The sequence below is a fragment of the Rutidosis leptorrhynchoides genome, chromosome 1 (genome assembly GCF_046630445.1).
Source record: "Rutidosis leptorrhynchoides isolate AG116_Rl617_1_P2 chromosome 1, CSIRO_AGI_Rlap_v1, whole genome shotgun sequence".
In the NCBI taxonomy this organism is placed as follows: Eukaryota; Viridiplantae; Streptophyta; class Magnoliopsida; order Asterales; family Asteraceae; genus Rutidosis; species Rutidosis leptorrhynchoides.
Genome location: NC_092333.1, coordinates 52,768,486 through 52,775,590, shown reverse-complemented (window position 1 = coordinate 52,775,590; position 7,105 = coordinate 52,768,486).

Here is a 7,105-nt window from a genome sequence, read left to right as displayed (position 1 = left end):
TTAGCGTACAATTCTTCCTTCCTCAATACTTCTAACACCTTTCTCAAATGTTCACCGTGTTCTTAGTCATTCTTTGAGTAAATAAGTATGTCATCAATGAAAACAATGACAAACTTGTCAAGGTATGGTCCACACACTCGGTTCATAAGGTCCATGAACACAGCTGGTGCATTAGTTAAACCAAACGGCATGACCATAAACTCGTAATGACCGTAACGTGTTCTGAAAGCAGTCTTTGGAATATCATCTTCTTTCACCCGCATTTGATGATACCCGAAACGTAAGTCAATCTTTGAATAAACAGACGAGCCTTGTAGTTGATCAAATAAGTCGTCGATTCTCGGTAGTGGGTAGCGGTTCTTGATGGTAAGTTTGTTCAACTCTCGGTAGTCGATACACAACCTGAATGTACCATCTTTCTTCTTGACAAACAAAACAGGAGCTCCCCACGGTGATGTGCTTGGTCGAATGAAACCACGCTCTAAAAGTTCTTGTAATTGGCTTTGCAGTTCTTTCATCTCGCTGGGTGCGAGTCTGTAAGGAGCACGAGCTATTGGTGCAGCTCCTGGTACAAGATCTATTTGAAATTCAACGGATCGATGTGGGGGTAATCCCGGTAATTCTTTCGGAAATACATCAGGAAATTCTTTTGCAATGGGAACATCATTGATGCTCTTTTCTTCAGTTTGTACTCTCTCGACGTGTGCTAGAACAGCATAGCAACCTTTTCTTATTAGTTTTTGTGCCTTCAAATTACTAATAAGATGTAGCTTCGTGTTGCCCTTTTCTCCGTACACCATTAAGGGTTTTCCTTTTTCTCGTATAATGCGAATTGCATTTTTGTAACAGACGATCTCTGCTTTCACTTCTTTCAACCAGTCCATACCGATTATCACATCAAAACTCCCTAACTCTACTGGTATCAAATCAATCTTAAATGTTTCGCTAACCAGTTTAATTTCTCGATTCCGACATATATTATCTGCTAAAATTAATTTACCATTTGCTAATTCGAGTAAAAATTTACTATCCAAAGGTGTCAATGGACAACTTAATTTAGCACAAAAATCTCTACTCATATAGCTTCTATCCGCACCCGAATCAAATAAAACGTAAGCAGATTTATTGTCAATAAGAAACGTACCCGTAACAAGCTCCGGGTCTTCCTGTGCCTCTGCCGCATTAATATTGAAAACTCTTCCGCGGCCTTTTCCATTCGTGTTCTCCTGGTTCGGGCAATTTCTAATAATGTGGCCCGGTTTTCCACATTTATAACAAACTACATTGGCATAACTTGCTCCGACACTACTTGCTCCGCCATTACTCGTTCCGACACCATTTGTTCCTTTCGTTCTATTAACCCCTGGTCCGTAGACCTCACACTTCGCCGCGCTATGACCATTTCTTTTACACTTGTTGCAAAATTTGGTGCAGAACCCCGAGTGATACTTTTCACACCTTTGACATAGCTGCTTCTGATTGTTGTTGTTGTTGCGGTTATTATTGTTGTTGGGATGATTGTTGTAGTTGCTGTTGCTGTTGTTGTTGTTGTTGTTGTTCTTGGGCCGTTTGTTATAGTTGCGATTGATGTTGCGATTGTTGGGATAATTGTTGCGATTATTGTTGTAATTGCTGTTGTTGTTATATTGGTGATTCTTATCACCGTTTTCCTCCCACTTTCTTTTGACTTGCTTCACATTGGCCTCTTCAGCAGTCTGTTCTTTAATTCTTTCTTCAATCTGGTTCACTAGTTTGTTAGCCATTCTACATGCCTGTTGTATGGAGGCGGGCTCGTGTGAACTTATATCTTCTTGGATTCTTTCCGGTAATCCTTTCACAAACGCGTCGATCTTCTCTTCCTCATCTTCGAATGCTCCCGGGCACAATAGGCACAATTCTGTGAATCGTCTTTCATACGTGGTAATATCAAATCCTTGGGTTCGTAACCCTCTAAGTTCTGTCTTGAGCTTATTGACCTCGGTTCTGGGACGGTACTTCTCGTTCATCAAGTGCTTGAATGCTGACCACGGTAGTGCGTACGCATCGTCTTGTCCCACTTGCTCTAGATAGGTATTCCACCATGTTAACGCAGAACCTGTGAAGGTATGCGTAGCGTACTTCACTTTGTCTTCTTCAGTACACTTACTTATGGCAAACACCGATTCGACCTTCTCGGTCCACCGTTTCAATCCGATCGGTCCTTCGGTTCCATCAAATTCCAAAGGTTTGCAGGCAGTGAATTCTCTGTAGGTGCATCCTACACGATTTCCTGTACTGCTAGATCCAAGGTTATTGTTGGTATGTAGCGCAGCCTGTACTGCGGCTATGTTTGAAGCTAGAAAAGTACGGAATTCCTCTTCATTCATATTCACGGTGTGTCGAGTAGTCGGTGCCATTTCCTTCAAAATAGTCAAATGGAACAAGTTAATCATACAGAATATTAAGAGTAGTTAATAGTATTTCGTAGCATAATATGAACTCATTTATAAAAGCTTTTTCTTCATATTAGCGTTTTATAAGTTTAAATTCGGGTAGTACCTACCCGTTAAGTTCATACTTAGTAGCTAATATACAATTCAACTACTACAATTCTATATGAAAAACTGATTATAATAATATTTCGCGTTCAAACTTTTATACAATATTTTACAAACTTACAATACTGCTTATTTTACATAAAGCATGAAATATAGCACACAATAACTTTGATACAAGATAGTTGTGAAGATAATTCTAGCTAGTACACAAGTCGTTCAGCAAAGGCAATAAAGACACGTAATTCATACGTCCAGAAACAAGTCATGCATTCTGGTTTTACTAGGACTACTTCCCATCCTTGGTCTTGTGGAACATAACCGTTATGGCCGTTGATAAGACAGTGTGTTGTAACGTCATCAAAGGGACGAGGGTTACGTAATGTCCAACAGTCCCGTAACAATCTAAAAACCTCATTTCTTACCCCAATTACCGACTCCGTCACTTGTGGAAACGTTTTGTTTAATAGTTGTAGCCCGATGTTCTTGTTCTCACTTTGGTGAGAAGCGAACATTGCTAATCCATAAGCATAACATGCTTCTTTATGTTGCATGTTAGCCGCTTTTTCTAAATCACGAAGTCCAATATTCGGATATATTGAGTCAAAATAATTTCTTAACCTGTTGCGTAAAATAGCATTTGCGTTCCCCGCAATATATGCGTCAAAGTAAACACATCGTAACTTATGGGTTTCCCAATGTGATATCCCCCATCTTTCAAACAAAAGTCTCTTATAAACCAAGACATTCTTGGAACGTTCTTCGAATGTCTTACAAACTGATCTCGCCTTAAATAGTTGTGCCGAGGAATTCTGGCCGACTCTAGAAAAGATTTCATCAATCATGTCTCCGGGTAGGTCTCTTAAAATATTGGGTTGTCTATCCATTTTGTGTTTTTAAACTGTAAAATAGACAAGAGTTAGATTCATAAAAAAAATACTTATTAATACAAGCAATTTTAACATATATCATAAAGCATAAGCACACTATATTACTTATATTACACCACACGAATACAACTATCTTATTCCGACTCGCTTGTTTCTTCTTCTTCGGTTTTGGTTCGTTTTGCCAAGTTTCTAGGGATATATGATGTTCCCCTAATACAAGCCGTCGTTATCCACATTGGTTTAGAAAAACCTGGTGGTTTAGAGGTTCCCGGGTCATTGTTACAACTTAAGGACTTTGGGGGTTGATGATACATATAAAGTTCATCGGGGTTGGAATTAGATTTCTCTATTTTTATGCCCTTTTCCTTATTATTTTCTTTTGCCTTTTTAAATTCAGTTGGGGTAATTTCTATAACATCATCGGAATTCTCGTCGGAATCCGATTCATCGGAGAATTGGTAATCCTCCCAATATTTTGCTTCCTTGGCGGAAACACCATTGACCATAATTAACCTTGGTCGATTGGTTGAGGATTTTCTTTTACTTAACCGTTTTATTATTTCCCCCACCGGTTCTATTTCTTCATCCGGTTCCGATTCTTCTTCCGGTTCCGATTCTTCTTCCGGTTCCGACTCTTCTTCCGGTTCCTCTTCGGGAACTTGTGAATCAGTCCACGAATCATTCCAATTTACATTTGACTCTTCATTATTATTAGGTGAGTCAATGGGACTTGTTCTAGAGGTAGACATCTATCACATAATATCAAACGCGTTAAGAGATTAATATATCACATAATATTCACATGTTAAAAATATATAGTTTCCAACAAAATTTGTTAAGCAATCATTTTTTAAGTAAACACGGTCGAAGTCCAGACTCACTAATGCATCCTAACAAACTAGATAAGACACACTAATGCAAAATTCTGGTTCTCTAAGACCAACGCTCTGATACCAACTGAAATGTCCCGTTCTTATTGGTTAAAAACGTTCCATATTAATTGATTTCGTTGCGAGGTTTTGACCTCTATATGAGACGTTTTTCAAAGACTGCATTCATTTTAAAACAAACCATAACCTTTATTTCATCAATAAAGGTTTAAAAAGCTTTACGTAGATTATTAAATAATGATAATCTAAAATATCCAGTTTACACACGACCATTACATAATGGTTTACAATACAAATATGTTACAACAAAATAAGTTTCTTGAATGCAGTTTTTACACAATATCATTAAAGCATGGACTCCAAATCTCGTCCTTATTTAAGTATGCGACAGCGGAAGCTCTTAATAATCACCTGAGAATAAACATGCTTAAAACATCAACAAAAATGTTGGTGAGTTATAGGTTTAACCTATATATATCAAATCGTAACAATAGACCACAAGATTTCATATTTCAATACACATCCCATAAATAGAGATAAAAATCATTCATATGGTGAACACCTGGTAACCGACATTAACAAGATGCATATATAAGAATATCCCCATCATTCCGGGACACCCTTCGGATATGATATAAATTTCGAAGTACTAAAGCATCCGGTACTTTGGATGGGGTTTGTTAGGCCCAATAGATCTATCTTTAGGATTCGCGTCAATTAGGGTGTCTGTTCCCTAATTCTTAGATTACCAGACTTAATAAAAAGGGGCATATTCGATTTCGATAATTCAACCATAGAATGTAGTTTCACGTACTTGTGTCTATTTTGTAAATCATTTATAAAACCTGCATGTATTCTCATCCCAAAAATATTAGATTTTAAAAGTGGGACTATAACTCACTTTCACAGATTTTTACTTCGTCGGGAAGTAAGACTTGGCCACTGGTTGATTCACGAACCTATAACAATATATACATATATATCAAAGTATGTTCAAAATATATTTACAACACTTTTAATATATTTTGATGTTTTAAGTTTATTAAGTCAGCTGTCCTCGTTAGTAACCTACAACTAGTTGTCCACAGTTAGATGTACAGAAATAAATCGATAAATATTATCTTGAATCAATCCACGACCCAGTGTATACGTATCTCAGTATTGATCACAACTCAAACTATATATATTTTGGAATCAACCTCAACCCTGTATAGCTAACTCCAACATTCACATATAGAGTGTCTATGGTTGTTCCGAAATATATATAGATGTGTCGACATGATAGGTCGAAACATTGTATACGTGTCTATGGTATCTCAAGATTACATAATATACAATACAAGTTGATTAAGTTATGGTTGGAATAGATTTGTTATCAATTTTCACGTAGCTAAAATGAGAAAAATTATCCAATCTTGTTTTACCCATAACTTCTTCATTTTAAATCCGTTTTGAGTGAATCAAATTGCTATGGTTTCATATTGAACTCTATTTTATGAATCTAAACAGAAAAAGTATAGGTTTATAGTCGGAAAAATAAGTTACAAGTCGTTTTTGTAAAGGTAGTCATTTCAGTCGAAAGAACGACGTCTAGATGACCATTTTAGAAAACATACTTCCACTTTGAGTTTAACCATAATTTTTGGATATAGTTTCATGTTCATAATAAAAATCATTTTCTCAGAATAACAACTTTTAAATCAAAGTTTATCATAGTTTTTAATTAACTAACCCAAAACAGCCCGCGGTGTTACTACGACGGCGTAAATCCGGTTTTACGGTGTTTTTCGTGTTTCCAGGTTTTAAATCATTAAGTTAGCATATCATATAGATATAGAACATGTGTTTAGTTGATTTTAAAATTCAAGTTAGAAGGATTAACTTTTATTTGCGAACAAGTTTAGAATTTACTAAACTATGTTCTAGTGATTACAAGTTTAAACCTTCGAATAAGATAGCTTTATATGTATGAATCGAATGATGTTATGAACATCATTACTACCTTAATTTCCTTGGATAAACCTACTGGAAAAGAGAAAAATGGATCTAGCTTCAACGGATCCTTGGATGGCTCGAAGTTCTTGAAGCAGAATCATGACACGAAAACAAGTTCAAGTAAGATCATCACTTGAAATAAGATTGTTATAGTTATAGAAATTGAACCAAAGTTTGAATATGATTATTACCTTGTATTAGAATGATAACCTACTGTAAGAAACAAAGATTTCTTGAGATTGGATGATCACCTTACAAGATTGGAAGTGAGCTAGCAAACTTGAAAGTATTCTTGATTTTATGTAACTAGAACTTGTAAAATATATGAAGAACACTTAGAACTTGAAGATAGAACTTGAGAGAGATCAATTAGATGAAGAAAATTGAAGAATGAAAGTGTTTGTAGGTGTTTTTTGTCATTGGTGTATGGATTAGATATAAAGGATATGTAATTTTGTTTTCATGTAAATAAGTCATGAATGATTACTCATATTTTTGTAATTTTATGAGATATTTCATGCTAGTTTCCAAATGATGGTTCCCACATGTGTTAGGTGACTCACATGGGCTGCTAAGAGCTGATCATTGGAGTGTATATACCAATAGTACATACATCTAAAAGCTGTGTATTGTACGAGTACGAATACGGGTGCATACGAGTAGAATTGTTGATGAAACTGAACGAGGATGTAATTGTAAGCATTTTTGTTAAGTAGATGTATTTTGATAAGTGTCTTGAAGTCTTTCAAAAGTGTATAAACACATATTAAAACACTACATGTATATACATTTTAAC